The sequence below is a fragment of the Acomys russatus genome, chromosome 15 (genome assembly GCF_903995435.1).
Source record: "Acomys russatus chromosome 15, mAcoRus1.1, whole genome shotgun sequence".
Lineage (NCBI taxonomy): Eukaryota > Metazoa > Chordata > Mammalia > Rodentia > Muridae > Acomys > Acomys russatus.
In genome coordinates this window covers 3,700,678-3,720,630 of record NC_067151.1, presented here as the reverse complement: position 1 = coordinate 3,720,630, position 19,953 = coordinate 3,700,678, and the positions used below count along the sequence as shown (strand labels likewise).

General features: G+C 37.3%; 1 protein-coding gene across 1 annotated transcript in view; it reads left to right on the top strand.

The window, feature by feature from the left end:
• Positions 1–7,265: 7,265 nt before the first annotated feature.
• LOC127199116 (inactive N-acetylated-alpha-linked acidic dipeptidase-like protein 2) overlaps positions 7,266–19,953 on the top strand; it is a 64,562-nt gene continuing 51,874 nt past the window's right edge. Inside the window, exon 1 of the mRNA XM_051156973.1 lies at positions 7,266–7,355. The gene's annotated coding sequence lies outside the window, so the exon portion shown is untranslated. The remainder of the gene's footprint in view (positions 7,356–19,953) is intronic.

Here is a 19,953-nt window from a genome sequence, read left to right as displayed (position 1 = left end):
GTTTCTGATAAGATACAGAGATTATTTCTATTTTATTTATATCATTTGAGGCTTAATTTCTGGAGAAGATTCCCTGAGATGCTAAGAAGAAGGTATATTCTTTTGTGTTTGAGTGAAAAGTTCTGTAGATGTCTGTTAGGTCTAATTGACTCATGACATCTGATAGTTTCACTATTTCTCTGTGCTTGCCTCTATCTCTTGTCCATTGGTGAGAGTGAGGTGTTGAAGTCTCCCAATTTTAATGTGTGGGGTTCCATGTGTGATTTAAGCTTTAGTAAAGTGTTGTGGTTTTTTGCTTTTGTTTTGTTTTGTTTTTCAAATGTGTGCATCATTGTATTTGGAATATAGATCTTCTAAATTGAATTATTATCTTGGTAGATTTTCTCTTTGATGAGTATGAAGTGTCCTTCCCTATCTCTTTTGTTTAATTTTTGTTCAAAGTCTATTTTATTAGATATTTGAATGGCTACTTTAGCTTACTTTTTGGGTCTGTTTGCTTATAAACTTTTTTATAGTCCTTTACTCTGAGGTACTGTTTATTTTTGTTGATGAGGTATGTTTCTTTTATGCAGCAGAATGATAGATCTTGTTTCACATTCATTCCATTAGCCTGTGTCTCTTTATTGGGAACTGAGTCTATTGATGTTGAAAAATATTAATGTCTGATGATTGTTACTTCTTATTATTCTTATGTTTTTGTAGTAATGTGTGTGTGTGTGTGTGTGTGTGTGTGTGTGTGTGTGTGTGTGGTTTTGCTAAATGGAGTTACTTATTTCCTATGTTTTCTTGGGTATAGTTACCCTTGGATTGGAGTTCTCCTTCCAGTATCTTTTGTAGTGCTAGATTTCTTCTTTGATCATATTTAAATTTGTTTCTTGTTTGTTTGTTTGTTTTTTCCTCATGGAATATCTTGTTTTATCTATCTATAATGATTGAAAATATTTATGGGTATAATAATCTGGTGTGACATCTCTGATCTCTTGGAGTCTGCAAGACATCTGTCTAGGCACTTCTTGCTTTTAGAGTCTCTGTTGAGAAGACAGGTGTAATTCTAATAGGTTTGCCTTCATGTGTTACTTATCCTTTTCCTATTACAGCTGTTCTATACATTTAATGTTTGGATTATTATGAGTTGGGAGGATTTTCTTTTTTAGCTCAATCTATTTGGAGTTGTGTGAGCTTCTTGTATGTGTATAGGCATGTCTTTTTTTTAGGTTGGGGAAACTTTCTTCTATAATTTTGTTAAAAATATGTTCTGGTTCTTGGATTTGGGATTCTTCTCTGCATGGTATCGAGATAAAAATAGACAGAATGATCAATGGAATCAAACTGAAGACCGAGAAATAAACCCACACACCTATGATCACATGGTTTTTTACAAAGAACCCAAAACCATATAATGGCATAAAAAGCATCCCATACAAATGGTCCTGATTTGCCTGAATGTCTGGATGTGTAGAAGAATACAAATAGATCCATATATCAAGCCCAAGTCGATCAAAGACATCAACATAAAATGAGATACTTTAAATCTAATGGAAGAAAAATTGGGCAGTAGCCTTGACCTCATTGGCACAGAGCCAGATTCATGAGCATAAAATCAACAGCTTAGTCACTAATATCAACAATTAATAAATGGGATGAAACTGAAAAGTTTCTGCAAGGGAAAGGACACTATCTATAAGACAAAATGTCAGCATATAAAATGGGAAAAGATCTTCACCAACCCTCCATGTGACAGAGTGCTACTACCCAAAATATATAAAGAACTCTAGAAAGTAGACACCAACCAACCAAATAACACAGCTTTTTTTTTTTAAGGAGTAAAAAGCAAAACAGATTTTTCAATAGAGAATTCTCTAATGGCCAAGAAGAACTTAAAAATATTCAAAGTCCATAGGCATCAGAGAAATGCAAATCAAAATGGCCCAGATATTCCATCTTCTCTGGCCAGAATAGCTAAGAAAAAACCTCAAGTGACAGCACATACTTGTGAGGATGTGGAGCAAGGGGAACTGAATATTTCTCTTTCTGATAGTAGTTCAAACTTGTACAATCATCTTGAAAATTAATCTGGAAGTTTCTCAAAAATTTGGGAATAGACCTACCTGAAGACCCAGCTATACATCTTGGCATACACCCAATATGTCCTTTACTATACAAGGACACTTGCTCAATTGTGTTCATAGAAGCTTTATTTGTAACAACTGGAAACTGGAAACAACCCAGTTGTCCTTCAACAGAAGAATGAATAAAGAAGCTTGTACATTTATACAGTAGAATATTACTTATCTATTAAAAACAAAGACATCATGCAATTGGAGAAAAATGAATAGAACTAGAAAAGATCATACTGAGTGAGATACTCCTGACCCAGAAAGATACGCATGGTATGTACTCATTTATAAGTAGTTAATTATCTACCATTTAAAGGCTAACCATGCTACAATCTACAGACCCTAAAGAACCTAAGGAACACAGAGGATCCAAGGGAGGATAGTTGTATCTCACTCAGAAAAGGAACTACAATAGGCATTGGAAGTAGATGATGGGGGGAGAAGTAGGTAGGAGATGAGATGGATAGTGGATCAGGATGGGGCTTAGGAGTAGGGAGATCAAGGGAGAGAGGGGCAGATGAGAGAATGGAAATTTGATATGGGGAATCTCTGGATCTGGAATAGAGGAGACCCTAGGAAATCTATGAGTGTCACCTTAGCTAAGCCTCACAGCAGCGGGGTATATGGAGACTGAAGCGACCACCTCCTGTAACTAGGCAGGACTTCCATTAGAGGGCAAAGGATGCCAACTCACTCACAAAATCTTTGACCTAAAATTTTTCCTAGCTACAAGGTATGCATGGTCAAAGACTGAGTGAAGATTGTGGGAGTGGCCTTCCAAAGACTGGCCGTACTTAAGACCTATCCAATGGGACAGAAACAATTCCTGACATCATTAATGTTACCTTGCTATGCTTGTAGACAGGATCATAGCATAACTTCTATAAAAGGTTTAATACAGCACCTGATGGAAAGAGATGCACAGAAATATGGTCAAACATTATACGAGGCTCATGGAGTACTATGAAACAGTTGGGGAATGATTGAGGGAGCCAGAGAGATTAAGCACTTTACAAAAAATCTATACACTCCACTAACCTGGGCACATGGGGCTCAGAAACTGAACCACCAACCAAAGATCATACATGGATTGGTACTAACACCCCTACACATATGTAGCAGATACTCAGCTTGGTTTTCTTGTGGCTTGCTCAGTAATTGGAGTGGAGGCCCTCTCTGGTGTTGACCTCTGCCTTTTGATCTCATTCCTCTAGCTGGACTGCCTTGTGTGGCCTCAGTGGGAGAGGATGTGCCTAGTCCTACAGTGACTAAATGTGCTAGAATGGGTTGCTACCAATGGGGGACCACCACCATCTCTGAGTAGAAAGAGAGGGGAGAAATTGGGGAAGGGACTGAGAGAAGAGGAGGCATGGGGCTGCAGTCACAATTTAAAATAAATATATAAATAAATGTATTTGAAAAGACAGGAAGAGGAGGGTCCTGGGTTGTATGCATGTATGTGGGGGTACATATGTACCATGTGTGTTATGAGGTATGTGTGCAGAGATCACAGTAAAACCCTCAGAAGTCATTCCTTTACTTCCAACTTGGGATCTTTGAACTGAACTCATTTGATCATCAGGCCTGCATAGAAAGTGTAGTGACCTGAGTCATCATGTGGTTATGAAGGAAGATTAGAATATGTACTTAGTTTTGTTTTTATTTTTAGTTACAGGACAATGTGTGTGATAGGGTGGGGGAAATGCCTGAAGAAACCAAGGTTGGCCTCAAATCCTCTGGAACTAGATTTACAGGTCATTGTGAACTACCATGTGGGTTCCCAGAAGAAAACCCCACCCTCTGTGACAGCAGCCCATCTCTTGACCTCTGAGCATCACTGTATCACTGTGACCTACTTACACTGTGGAATCTCAAGTTGCCTTCTGATGTTGCTGCATTATGCAGTATTTAGATACATTTGTCATGCTAACAGATTACCACAGTCTTCAAAAGTTATAAACAATAGAAGTTCATTCAGCTCATGACTTTAAAAGTTGCAAATAGCAATAGCAAAGGACCAGTTTCAGGTTAGGGCTTGCCCTCTTGGAGACAGCATGAAGAGGGGAGCTCCTGATGAGAAGACACATAAATACGTAAACTTCAGCACCTTCTTTTCAGTTATGTATCCTTTCATTGGGGCCATTCTCAGAACGAAACTTAACCCTAGTTCTATCCCAGTAGCCCCTTCACATCAATATATAGTTTGTAGCTTTTCCCATATAAACCCACATGGACTTTATGTCAGACAATATCCTGTGGGACTCTACGTATCACCACTCTCTAGGAGTGTAGGATCTGGTAAGAACTGGTCAATATTATAAGAACTAGATGTATCTAAGTAAGGAAGCATATGTATGTATTATAAATAGGAGTGTGGACAGAGAGACTTTATTAGTTCTTTACAAATAATCAATTAAAAGCTCTTTGCAAGAGTTTTTTATAAGTTTCAAGATACAACAACAAAATGGCATTGACTTCAAATCCACCTCCAAGCAGTGACTTGAGAAGGTTGCCTAAACTTTCTGTTACTTGGTTTCATTATTTGTGATACAGACATAGTTGTGGCTGCTCTGCTGAGCTGTGGTGAAAATTAGATGGTGCAAGGACTTCCGAGCAGCGTCTGATTCCAGAAATTCCTTGATAAATTTTGACCATTGGTATTTTACCATCACTTTTAATGATTTTTAGGTGCTGGGCATTTCAGCCATAGGAATGGCCATTAGTCCCCCTACTGCAAGCTTCCACAGGTGACCTCATATGTGGGTTCCTTTCCCCAGGAGGCTGGCCTGAGAATCTGGTCACAGAGTTTTCCTTTAGCCTTCTGGAGACTTGCTGAGCAAAGCTGTCCTGAGAACTGGTCTAGAGGAGGCCTCATCTACAGTGAGGGAGCATTCTGGTCAGATGCCCTAGCTTGTGGTAGTGCAAGATGGTCTTGCACTTAGATGGGATTGACACAATGGCAGTCCATGCCTCTTCCAGTGGAGGAAGAGAGCCTACGGCTTGTAAAAGGCCATGTAATCAACTGCATTTGGTTAAAATAAAGACAGTCAAGAGTCGAAGAACTAGATTTTAATTCACTAAGATTAATGATAAAAGAAAGACTAAGACGGGGAACTACAAAGGGAGAAATGGGAAGTGAGTGACCCAACTCCAGACCTCTGGGATTTTTAAACCGAGAATATCTGAATTGAAGCCTTTTAACACAGTTCTGGGTCTGAGGAGATATTGTCAGCAGGGCAGGGCATATGCTCACCTATTTCCAAGCAGGAAGCTTACCTAGAGGGAGCATCTCTTTCACCTACAGACAAAGGCCCACACTTATAAGGAAGTGTGATAAATAGAATAGAAACATGAGCCTCACATGAGCAGCAAGAATTTCTGTGCTCTTCTGTTTGAGGAAGGCTGTAAGAAGATCCTATCACACAGCTCCCCTCCTCCACATGGCCCAGTGCACACAACTCTCCCTCTTGCCTATGAAACTGCAAAAGAAACCAGTTTCACATCATGGCACAGGTGCCTTCAAAGTTTCACTCCTTGTTCCCAGGTTATTTTCCAAAAAAGTATCAGGGTGGTTGACATGTATTTCATTTGCTGGTGCTGCCAAATGAACTTTTTATAAAACATAATAAAACAATGTTCTCTGGTAGCACAGAGTCACCTTCTCTTCCCTCCCCCCTTTCATTCTAATATTTTGTCAAGTGTGGCTTCGAGATACCAAAAGCATCAACAAAATGTGTCTCTTCTATAGTTTCTATTATCCAGGAAAAATTGGAAAAAGGGAAGCCTCATATTTTCTAACATCCCTTAAATTTTTCTTTTTCAAATAATTTATTTTCAAATATTGGTGTTCACTGCATGATTTGACAGGAGGTTGGAATAGAAGGGGACTCCTATCAATATGCTGCAGGCAGTCCTCTGTTCCTAAAGCACAGTGTGATCAGGCAGGCAGCTCCCCACAGGCTTTGAAACAGATGTGTCAGGCATCAAACTCCTCAAAGATATCTTGGCCACTGGGGGAAAAAATCCATTGCTATGTTTGGGAGTGAAAGACCTCAAAGAAATAAGAGAATCTCTCCCCTTTATTTCTGAGAAACATATTTTCCAAGCCTGGACAGACCAGAGAGAATTGCATTTTTACCATGAAATGAATTGTGTGACAATAGGGAAATGAAACTCTTAAATTATATAGGATATAATGCATCATGAACATATAGACCTGGTTATCTAAAATCATGTTTATCTGGTATGTTGTGTCTCTGATGGTTTCTATCCTGACTCAAGTTCATACTCTGATTTTCATGTATGTTTTTGTTATGGCAACATAGTCTTGTTTCCTTCTGTTCTTGGATACAGGCTAATAAGAGACACAGGGACATTTGAGAAGTTCTGGGAAACATTAAGTATCATATATGAGGGTGAAAGAGATGGAGCATTGGCATTATTGTTGGTTTGAAGTTCTGGTGATAATTGTATGAGTGCAGATACTAACAGAGTGTTCCAAGCATGTACTCACTCAGATATAGTATGTGCCATTTTTTTTCAGAGTGGAGTGAGGGGATGCATGTAAGAAAATCTAATTATGACCTTGGTGGGGTGCCATTAAAAGTTTTATTTACTTTTTAAAACTCAAAATGAGGTGTATTCTGGAAAAATATATAAATAACATTGGTTTTCATAAATTTCAGAAGCATGGTTAGGAATAAACTTAAGCATTAAAAAAGGTATACCTAAGGGACTAAAATATATCAGATTGGATTGTTTGCTAATTGAAACACACCAATGGTTAACTAACTGTGTTTGGGGTTTTTCTTAATTTACTTACCAGAGGTTGGTTTTTTACTTGTGTTTCTATAATAATTGACTATATTTTGAATATAATTATTTTAAACTAACTTCTTGATACTTAGCTCAAAAATGAATGATTCTTTGTAGCTTTATACTATCCTGACCTGAGAAATGTATCTAGTCTTTTTTGTTTTTTATTGAAATGGAAACTCAAAAAGAGTTTGAAAGGAAAAGGATTTAATTATTTTTCTTCCTTTTATTTTTACTCTGGGCACATAATAGTATGTGAAATAACCAAAGATATTAAATGACCATATTAATTGGTGAATGCTAGAAATTATTTTTTCCTTTCATTTCAGCTCTCAGGGGAAGTAATTTTACAAATTGCAAATGAACCAGTCCTGCCCTTCAGTGCTCTTGATATAGCCTTAGGAGTCCAAAACAGCCTTAAAGGTAATTTTTCTTTACATTGTTATAATTTTAATAAGTGGGAAAAAGTTTTGAATACTTTGAACAAGAACTAATTAAAGTAGCTAGTTTCTTTTTAAATATATTTTATTAATTTATTCATATTATATCTCAATTGTTATCCCATCCTTTGTATTCTCCCAGTCCTCCCTCCCTCCCATTTTCCCCTTACTCCCCTCCCCTATGACCATAACTGAGGAGGACCTCCTTCCCCTGTATATGCTTATAGGGTATCAAGTCTCTTCTTGGTAGCCTGCTATCCTTTCTATTTCTTTCTTTTTTTTATTAATTTATTCTTGTTACATCTCAATGGTTATCCCATCCCTTGTGTCCTTCCATTCTTCCCTCCCTCCCCTTTTCCCCTTATTCCCCTCCCCTATGATTGTTCCTGAGAGGGATTACCTCCCCCTGTATATGCTCATAGGGTATCAAGTCTCTTCTTGGTAACCTGCTGTCCTTCCTCTGAGTGCCTTTCTATTTCTTAATACTTAGAGCCGTGCTGTCTCTCTTCCTCTGAGGAAAAAACTGGAGACTATTGAGCAGTGTTTAAGGACCCGGCAGAGAGAAGTGAGGCAAGTGTTGGCAACTGAAGGGTCTGACTGCTGTCTTCTTTCACAGAGAGTTGAATCTCAATTCTCAAATCCCATTACTATTTACAGATTCATTGTGAGCTAGCAGTTCAGAAATCTAACTTTCCACCAACACTGTACCTAACATATTCACTCTACACAAGATGGAATCCTGGAATCCTCCTTCTCCTTCTGGACAGGTTCCTATGGGATGTGGTCTACTTTCCTGGCTCATGGAAAAGGCAGCAGTGAGGCAACAAGAGGATCAATTCAAGAGTTTCCCTTTCAGTCCCTCATGCATAAGCATAACTGCAGAATTCAAACTTCTCCTTTCAATTAAGTTCTTTCTTGTGTTAGTTAACTAAATATAAACAGGGGTAAAGTAAGTAAAGTTACGATCCTCCTCCTGATTGACACATCCTGCTATCAAATCAACAATGAGTCAGTGGCAGAAAACCACTATATTGAAAAAAAAAAAACAAAAAAACCGTAGGTTAGCTATACTGCTTAAAGAATTCTATGACAACAGAATGATCTCCAGAGTCAATGATTTCCAATAACTTGAAATTAATATATATTTTAAATTTGGAATAATTCTTCCTCAGAGAATTATGCTAGTTTGTTAACTTACTATTTATTTTGTTTATTATTGTACTGTATGAAAACAATATCATTGGTATTTTTTTTTCAACCTACTCATTTGTAAGTTCTCTTCTTCTATCACTCTAAGGTTGCTATGGCTACTGGTGCCACTCCGTTACCGTTTCATGTTTGCCACTTCTAGAATATTTTGAGCTCAGAAACTGGGTAGATAAGAACATGGTCTTTTACAAAATAAGCATAAAGCAGGTATAGAAAATCAATAGTTCTGTGAATAATAACTTTTCTCTAGGATTTTTTAAAAAATATTTTTCATTTGTTCTGAAGCTACTTTAATTTTCTTAGGGTCCAAAACATCATTTTCTATAAAATTGTTTTGGTATGGCAGATAGTACTTTAAATTTTCAGGGGACAAAAGATGAGGCTTTTACATTATGCAAATCCTTGTCCATCTGTATTGAAAGAACCATGCATGAAAAGGAATCTCAAGTAGTATACTTGAAAACACCAGTATAATAGAATTATAAACAAAGTTCTGTATGAATAAAATTTTCCTATGATCAATGTATCTTCAGGAAAGAAAAGTAGAACTACATAAAAAAAAGGTTAAAGAAATTAACCGAGTAAAACAAGAAGTGTTAAAAGACACTTTTAAATGTTGTTTGGTTATTTTTTTTTTAATAATTGAGTTTATTTTAAAATATCTTCAAATAGGTGTAATAGCTTATTATTACAACAACTATTAACATTTTTATAATGTAGGGTACTTCTGGGTCTCAAAAAGACCTATTATTCATAGCTAGAGTCATGCTATTAAGCTGGTTTTGTATGTGGTCAAAGGCCCCTTTCAACAAAAGTCCATATTTTCCCTAAGAGAAGCAATACAGTAAAACTGTTTTTCATGAACCCACCTTGGAATTCACAGGGTCTTTGAAAATCATTTGTTAACTAAGTTAAATACTTTCCAAAAATATGCTTATCTCAAAAGACTAGAAGGGGAAGAGATAGCAATTTTGTTTCATGTTGCTGAAACTCAAGAAAACTTAGCACCAGGCATTCACTATTGGATGAAGCAATTTGGGTGTCAATGTGATCTCAACAAAAGCAGTTTTAAAACAATGGTGTATGCAAAAGCATGGTGAGATGGCTTAAATTAGAATGTGCAATTAGGATGCAGCCAAGGGCATATGGTGATAGACAGAGTCAGGAAGCTGAGAATATTTTTGTTTTGATGACAATAGTCATGTGGGAAGCCAAAATTTTTTTACCAAAGAAAGGGAGAATAATTCCTGACCTGATTTCCTAGAGAAGGTGATGGTTCCTGTGTGATCACTTTACAGTGGTTAAAATGGCTGTTGGTCCATTTGGGATACTGATACAAAAGCTAAAGTGTAGATAAACAACAGGGATTTGTTGCTCACAGTGCCTAGGGCTGAGATGCTGAACACAGGCCTATCATATTCAGTACCTGCATCCTGGTGCCCAGATGCTGATAGTTTTCTCTAACCTAGCAAAGCAGAATGTGGGTGAGAGGTATCTGGGCCTCTTTTATAAGGGTGCATGTCTAGCATCATGGTACTTGAACACTGGGAGAGTACCAGCATTCAGACCAAAGTATAAGTAGAGAAATTCACCCCTAAAGTATGAAGCAAGATATAGAACATGGTAGATGGTAGATGTCATGTGAGATCTTCTTGTCTCTTTATTCATAAAGAATAATGTCATTATACAGGGATAAAGGGCAAGGAGAGAGCTGTGAAAATGTGATAATTTTTTAGGTAATGTTAAGATATCAGAAGAAATGTTTAATTTAATGAATGTACATTGTAAATGTAATCATTCAGCATAATTATGCAATTTTATACCTTCAGATGGAAATGTAAATGTGAGTAAAACAATTATTTTCCCTTGCCCTAACATAGGATGATTGTTAGTGTCTTAGAACAAATGTGAGGCAGCCACATTTAGTTCATGTAAATTATATACATAGAAGAGCCCTCTGTGATGGGGATTCAGAGAAGTGCAGAACCATGCTTAATTTTATCTGAAGTTTCCTAACAGTAGATAGCCATGCTGAAACTTGAATGAAGGTCAGAAGAGTGTGATTTAATCTAACAATGTGGTCCTCTTACCAAATCCAGAAGCTTCAGCTTGTTCCCTAGGCTTCTGGATCCCTACAGCCAGAGATAAGGGGCTTCCTTGCTCTCAGCACAGGAGCTATAGCAGGGCAAAGGGATTTCCCCTGCCTTGAAAGGCAGGTGAGACAATTTTGTGGTCCTCTTTGGGACAAAGCATCAAATGGCTTCCAGAGATTATTCTGTTCTTGCACTTCAGCAATTAAGGATCAAGTTAGCAAAACTTGACAAAAAAGCAGTCATTATTTGTTCTAAGGTTTGAAGTTATTTAGAAACTTCTCATACTACCTTCCTAGGCCTAGTCATTGACAGAGCTTTAAACAATGGAGTTAGGGCAGTATCAGGGTTAAGTTAGAAATAAGAAGGCAAATAAATCACTCTGAAGGCCTGTGAGATGGCTCAGTAGAAAAGGATGCTGAGAGTCTGAGAGCTACATCCTGCCTCTCACTCAGATCCTGTGGTGATGCATTGTTTGAAAACCTCACTCCCATGCAAAGGGACAATAACTTTTGCTTGATCTTGCAGCCGAAGGTAGTAAAATATTTTGACTTGAGACAGCAGTCCTACTGCGCACTCAGGCTCTTTAACCTACCTTTAAGAGAACAACGTAACAACCAATATTACTTGCTTTAGATTTTCCATGTCATCAACTTTTATCAGCTAAGGTAATGCATAACTGAAATCTCAAAGTATATGTTTTTCTGGGAATGACTGAACACACAAGAAAGCAGAGAATCGAAATCTGTCCTGGCTCTTGGTTAAATGATACCAAAGAGAAATGCTTTATTAATTCCTTTTCCTAAGTGCAACACTGACATATTCTGGGCACTCTGAGGTTATTATTGATACACTCAAAGCAGTGTAATAATCTCCTTGTAGAAAGAGAACCCTGACTTCTACAGTAAGTTATCTTTTGACTTCCTCACATGGACCATGGCTTAGGAGTGACAATACACTTATACCCACAAAAAAAATAAATGTATAAAAATTAAAACAGTCTACATTTAGGCCAGGTTAATAGCCCTGTCTGATAGTTCTATTTGGGAGCATGGTATAACAGTGAGAAAATCACAGGTAAGAGGTGAACCCTTGGTTACTCTATGGGATTTATTTCCTCTGTAGGTCAGACACCGCTGTCTATATACAGAAGTTTCCATAAGACCCTTGGTTTTGTGTGGGCTCAGCCAGGAGTGCATGGCTTTTTGTTGTTTTATTAGGCTGCCTCTGCTGCAGGTGAAGAACTTGGCCTTTCAGGGTTTGTGATTTTTTGTTTTAGGTCTCATGTGAAATTCCTTGAGTGTTCAGAGACTTGATACCCTATGAGCATATACAGGGGGAGGTAATCCCCCTCAGGAACAGTCATAGGGGAGGGGAATAAGGGAAAAATGGGAGGGAGGGAAGAATTGGAGGATACAAGAGATGGGATAACCATTGAGATGTAACAAGAATAAATTAGTAAAAAAAGGAAGAAAAAAATCAGGTCAGATTTTAGAGTTATTCATATTAAAATTTCATTCAAAATAAAAGAAAATGTAACAAAAATATCTTTGAAAGTCCATTCACAATGTCTTGAGTCTAAATATTTGTTCAAAGACCTGCAGGTTGTAGCCTTTAACATAGGCATTTTTAGAGTCCCAATAGGATGCCTTCCCCTCTGTCCCAGTTTCCTGGTAAGTGAAGGCTTTTGTGGGACATGCCCCTTGGGCTAGTATGCAGATATAAGTGAGTATATACCATTTGATTCTTTCTGCTTCTGGGTTAACTCACTCATTGTGATCATTTCTAGCTCAATCCATTTATCCACAAATTTCGGGAATTCCTTGTTTTTAATAGCTGAGTAGTATTCCGTAGTGTATATGTACCACAGTTTCTTTATCCACTCTTCTACTGAGGGACACTTAGGGGAGAATAGCAAAATAAAAGGATCCAGAGGGTCCTAGAAATCTACAAGTAGAACAATATGATAGGCAGATTTGGGCCCAGGGGTCCCGCTCAAACTAAGGCACCAGCCAAGGACAATACAGGAGGTAAACTTTAAACCCCTTCCCAGATCTAGCCAATGGTCAGAATATTCTCCACAGTTGAGTGGAGAGCGTGATATGACTTTCTCACGTACTCTGGTGCCTCACATTTGACCTTGTCCCTTGGAGGAGGAGACCTGGTGGCACTCAGAGGAAGGACAGCTGGTAGCCAAGAAGAGACTTGATACCCTATGAGAATATACAGGGGGAGGTAATCCCCCTCAGGAACAGTCATAGGGGAGGGGAATAATGGGAAAATGGGGGGGGGAGGAATGGGAGGATACAAGGGATGGGATAAACATTGAGATGTAACAAGAATAAATTAATAAAAATGCAAAAAAAAATAGGCATTTTTCCCTTGTATTTTAGTCATCCTAAATAAAGATGATGAAGTATTAATTGCTTACTAATTTAAGTAAACCTCTTTTATTTCTGTCATATTGACTATAACTGTATTTCCAGTACATATTACTTCAAGATTATAATGTGTAAATATGACTATGATGTCAACAGCTGATAGTAACTGATTTTGTCAACCATGCTATACACTTCCCTGGACTAAACATTTTCTGTAGCATGCTAAATGAAACACATATTTCTACTGCTTACTACTAGCTTAAGTTCTGACATATTTCTTATTTTGTTATGACAGTCAGCAGTGATTAGTCTCAAGTTCTAATTTATAGTGAAGAAAAAAAAAGTGACCTTCAAGGCTGAGCTATAAAATACTGTTTCTCTTCTCCGCGGCCAGTGTGAAAGCTAAGGTCCCTGAAACCCAATTGCATTTTCAGCACAGTAATTTTTACCCCTTGAAAATTGGCCATCTTGTTTATTTATGTCACTAGTTTATGATCACAGCCAACCATTCTCCACTGTTCCCACAACTGCCAGAAATAAGGATCATTTACCAGTGAATAATTTGTTTGAGTAGATTTACTGCATCTTTCTTGAAAGTGTATTTTGACTGAATGACCTTGGGTCTTAATATTTGGTCAATATCAAAAACAAAATAGAAACTGGATATTTTTATATTTATCCACTGCATTTAAAAATGGAACAGAAATAGTGACTGATAAGGTAAATGATACATACACTTCAGATGTACTTTTGTGTATTTGAGTGTGTGTGTATGTTTGTGTGTCTTTCTGTGTGTGTGTACATTTGTATGTGTGGGCAAAAGTACATGTGTGCACACATGTTTGGAGACCAGAAGGACAAAAATTGCTACTTTTTCTTTGTTCCTCAGATACTATCAATGTTTCCTTATGACAAGTTCTTTCAGTAGCCTGGGACTGAGAATGTAGGATTTGACCTAAGAGAGATGACCACTGAGTCCAGGGATCTACCTATATCACTCCACAGTCGTGGAACTCTAAGTCTGTGTGTACTACCACATGTAGCTGGCATTTCATTAGAGATTGAACTAAATTCCAAATGCTAAGAATGGAAGTATTCTAGTAACTCAGATATTTCCACTAGACCCTTTAGATGTAATTGTCATAAAGAAGGGTAAGTCTAAAATATTCTCCTAAAACGAGATGTGCTACCAAGAGGACACTTGATACCCTATGAGCATATACAGGGGGAGGAAGTCCTTCTCAGTCACAGTCATATGGGGAAAATGGGAGGGAAGGAGGAGTGGGAGGATACAAGGGATGGGATAACAATTGAGATGTAATATGAATAAATTAATAATATATATATAAAAGAGATAATAGATAAATAGATAAATAGATAGATACATAGATACATAGATAGATACATAGATAGATAGATGGTACTAGACTTTTGGAAGCTGAGTGGACATCAAAGGAAAATAATCATAAAGTAGGTTTATACTTAGGGGTCTGATAACAGTCAGAGAATGGGAAACTAATAACGTCACTCAGTTACTCTTTTTCAATTTTACTATATTTCAACATATAAAACATCAATTTACTATCATGACTATAGAGTGGTGATGTCTATTTTTTCTGTTGTAAGAAGTCTGAATGTTAATAATTTAATGTTATTATAAAAATCACATGTTATCAAATAAGCAGAAGTAATTCCCATTTGATCTGGCTATTTATTCAGTGCAAGCCAGACTTAGCTAGAAATATAATTTTGAGCCTTGTGACTTGTTTCCACCTTTGGATTGTCTAAATAAATTTAAACACTTGTTGGCATCATTTTCCCATATCCATCGAATAACTGACAATGCTGATTTGATGGGAAGTTTTTTTCTATTTTTTAATTAATTCATTCATATTATATCACAATAGTTATCCTATCCCTTGTATCCTCCCATTCCTCCCTCCCTCCTGCTTTCCCCCTACTCCCCTCCCCTATGACTGTGACTGAGGGGGACTTCCTCCCCCTGCATATGCTCATAGGGTATCAAGTCTCTTCTTGGTAGCCTGCTATCCTTCCTCTGAGTACCATCAGCCCCACCTCAAAGGGACATGATCAAATATGGGGCACCAGAGTTCATGTGAAAGTCAGTCCCCACTCTCCACTCAACTGTGGAAAATGTTCTGTCCATTGGCTAGATCTGGGTCAGGGTTCAATGTTTTCTGCACGTATACTTTGTTTTGTGTTTATTAGCTTTGATAGTTCATTGATGACAGTCACTGCATTTGGAGATGAAATAGAATTTTCAAGGTGATGTGCAGAGACCAGGATTTAGAATCCTGTTCTATTGGTTTCAATTTTTAAATGTCACAAGCAATTGAGACTCATCTAATATGTTTAATTTTTTCTCAACAATATAAAATGAATTTCCCAACTGGAAAAATTATGTGCCCAACCAATTGCACGATTCTTGTTCGCTGCCTACCGTATCCATCTTGGCTTTAATTACCACCTACCCCACCTGTGTGCCGGTTGATACATGGGGAGCTTTCCATGCCCTGCTCACCTAGTTCTATGAACTCCCCTTGAGGTCTGCAGTAGTGTAAACTCCAATGATTAAAAAAATGAGTTTTCCTTTCTTTACATGGACATTTTGGATGGTGCTTGATGTACAACTCAGAACAGGAATGTTGGAAAGCTGCCTATTTATGTGCTAACTACTTCACAGAGCATGCCACCAGTCTTGCTCAGTCAATGAAATGGGTTGAGAAAATATTGGCCATCTTTTCACGTAATTAAAAAAATAGAGTTAGTATTAATCCTCATTTTATTTACATGTGAATTCTCATTATATTACTATACCAAAGATTATAGTTCACTTATTGATAATCAATACCCAGTTGAATGAAATGTTCAAAAGAATGGGTCTAGTAGCAGAATCTCACATTTTTTATATTATGTTGCTGTTGGCCTGTCAAGCTTGAGTTTTCCTTCCCATGGATTTTCTTTTAAATCACTAGTTAGGTATGTTTGCTTGTTTTTTTTTTCAAGCAGTGCCCCTCCCTAAATTGTTATTCTATGTTCATGGGTCTTTTTATATTTCTTGGAAGTATACTTTTACTTTTGATTATCTCTTGTTTCACAGTTTAGTGGTAGTCACTCAGCTCCATTTGGGGTAGTGTTTTCTTCCCCAAGGCCTCACTCAAATATGTGCTACCTCTGTTATTTCCTGCAACTAGAACTGACATGGCAGTGACTACAGTCAGACACTGGCCTCTTAGTTTTCTTACATTCCCATTATTGTATTGGTTTATTGTATTAAATTTTTTTCTGAATGTATTTTAATCTAATACCCCAAGTCTATGTAGTTAGAAAAACCTCAGTCTATTATTACATGCATTTTGATTTAATGGTGTGTTTTAAAGGTGTTTTGTTCATTTGATTGCCTTAGTTAGCTTGTAACTTTGCTTACTATGTTTGTTCCAGGCCCCAGGTTTGTTTGCCAACACAGATCATAATTCTTATTTTCACTTGTGATAGAACCTAAGAAACTACCTCACATTCAGCAATTTTACTAAATCATTGGGTTTCTTTTCATTTTTGGAGTTAGCTAATGCATAATTAAACTAATATACACTGTTAAATATTCAGCTTCAAATTTCTCCCTGAGGTGGATAATGATAAGAATGTATAGTACGTGAATATAGTTCATTTCAGAAAGCTGTGGGTGCTGAAGGAACATCTCAGTGATTAAGAGTACTTGCAGGTCTTACAAAGTGCCCAGATTCAGTTTTTAGAGACCACATGATAGCTCAAAACTGTCTCAGCTCCTGCTCTAGGGAATATAATATCCTTGGCTCCTAGAACTTATGTGATACACACCTACATGCAAGCAAAATATTCATAAAAATAAAAATATCTATTTAAAAAGACAGAAAGCTTTAGTTCTCTCTTTTAAGGCTGCCAGTCACAAGATCTATATATCCAAACATTGCACAGTGGCAGCATCAGTGAGTTACAGAGAATGCTCAGGCATCATTTTCTATACCAGGCATTCAGGGATCAGGGCAGAGTTCATAACAGGTAGAGTTTGGAGATATATTAGTTACTCTTTTTTTGTGATAATATACTATCACCATGGAAACTTACAGAAGAAAGAGTTATTTTTGCTGAAGGAGATGAGGTCCATGATTTTGGGGAGAGGCATGGCATCATGCAGTCAGAGCAGAAATCTGAGATAACACCTCTTCAACAACAAACACAAAGCAGAGAGAATGATCTGGAAGTGAGACCAAATATCAAACTCTCAAAGCCCATTCCCAGTGGTGTACTTTTTCCAGCAAGGCTCTATCTCCTAAAGACATCTGCACCTCAAACAAGACCACCAACTGGGGACCAGCTGTTCATGTACATGAGCCAATTGGGGTTACTTCTCATTTAAATCTCTATACGTGCTAACCTCTCTCCATTTAGTTTTGTGGAAAGTGTGTCCACATAGCTTTAGAAACATAAACCACAACACGCACTTTGGGGATGAGAGCTCATTCAACACTGTGATGGGAGTACAGATCACTCCACATATACTCAATTCAGAAGTACTAAAATGTTCTGGAATAACGTCTATACCGGTTACAGGACTATTAGATAACTTTTATACTCAAGAATACAATGCCAAACAACATTCTAAGAAGTGGCCAATGTCTAATCCTTTCCAAATATCTGTTTTGTCATCTTTGGCAAGGGAATCTTACGAGCATTCAGTTTAGCCACAGGTGCTCATGTTCTTTTCTACTATTCATTTTTAAATAATATATATTTCTATATGCACTGTAAAGTCAAGGTTGGGTTATCTGAGCATTATTTTTGCTTTAGCTCACACAAATCTTTCTTTACCTGAATGGTGTTTATGGCCTTTAAGGAATCAGCTGAGATGATGCATTATGACTCCTACTGAAGAGGACAGCATGAGAGATAGAAAATGTAGTATAACAAAGAGCTGTTTCTCCCTTGGCATCATATCTGCAATTTCTCTTCTTCCCTTTGGTAACACCATGAGATATTTTAAAGCTGACATTAAGTAGCATATATTTTCCTCCAAATAATCTCCTATTCTGCTTTCAACCACTGAATTACATCAAGGATAAATCAGTTTGTATGTGTTTGTGTTTGAGTGTGTGCATCTGAGAAGTCTAAGGCGAGATTGTGCATATGTTAGCACCTTTAAACTGGAATAAGCTCCTGTATTACTGCAGTGGGCTCTGTGAAACGCTACTAAGAAAAAAAGGCTGTGTTTATTTTATATAAAAATACAGCTTTTGAGTGTAACTGGTATACTTTCCCCTTAATTTAAGAGGAAATGAAGTAGGTGTTTAAAACAACATTTGCAAAAAGAACCAAATCATACAAAAATACAAATAAGCTAATAGCAAAAACTTTTTGGATGATGATTCCTCCAGACACAACAAAGGTAGGAAGCAAATCAGTCTTTAAAGTGTGTTATTGATACACTTGTTAAATTTTGTAAAGCAGACATATACATAGTGGGTTATAGCAGTAAAAGTCCTTAAGCTATGAGACAGCTTATGCTGGTGGGTATCTTGTTTAGACAAAGGCACTGCCCTATCAGAACGGGTGGAGACTCAGTGAGCAGTGCCAGGTATGTGCTTGATGTTGGATCTTGATGGCGTAAGTTTGTGGGAAATGTATCAGGTCTGACCTATTCCAGGAAGTTATTTGGGAGATCCAGCATAAAGAATTTTCATAAGGAATAAGCTCTCTGAGAGATATCTCAGCACTCCAGAGATCCCTATACTAAGATGCCTGTCCTGTGTATTGTGCTGAGTTCCTCTCATGCCCTGTGCATGACAGGAGCCAAGAGGTGTGTTCTTCAGGGGCCAGAATTAGACCTAAATTGAAACGGAGCTTAAAAGAGATTTATGTCTTGGACAGATATATTCATTTAATCACAGATTAGGCTTGCATTTAGATTTCCCAGATCTCATTGCACCTGTCAGACCACTATACAAAACTACCTCAGGAACCACACTCTACTTTGGGAGGGATGCTATAAGGTGGCGCTCATGTAGATTTGTAGCAGGATCCCTGAGTGAAAAGCGTTTGTCTTCTACAGCACAGATGTAGGGATACATCAATATTGCTGTTTAAGACAGCTTTCCTGAAGTAATTTGCTATATAGAAACTGCAAGAATTTTCAAGAATCATTTGACATGATCTATTTTTAGGTAATCCTGAAATATATCTCCAAAACTTTTTTTCTTGGCTTCTGTATCAGATCCAGAAAAAGCATGAGTGGCCCTTACATACAGTGATTTCACATGACATTTGTACTGCATGCTTACGATTATTATGCCCAACTAAGTCACACATTATTAAATTATTAATCTTATATGTCATTACAAATTTCCTAACAGTGACATATTAATGCATGGAAAATTACTTCTTAAAGACTTCATAACTCCATGAATATTACCTTGAGATGCATGGAAAATGAAAGTATTTTTCAGTTGAAATGTAAATGAACTTTAAACATCTGGAATATATAATTTGTGCAGACAGTCCTAAATATTGCATACTATATCAGGCCCACTTTCAGCATTTAAAAAAGCACTATTTTCTACAGAGTTCCAAAAATGTGATAATGTTTGGCTTTTCACCAGAAGCAAAGATGTGACCATTATTGTAAATTAGGATTTTATTTTTAATTTCAAATACATTGGTATTTTCCCTACATGTATGTCTGTGTGAGGGGTTGGGTACCCTGGAATTGGAGTTACAGTTGTGAGCTGTCATGTGGGTTCTGTGAATTGAAACCAGGTCCTCTGGAAGAGGAGCCAGTGTTCCTAACCACTGAGCAATCTCTCCAGCTATGATCATCATTAAGAGTTGACAATTGAATTCCTTTATC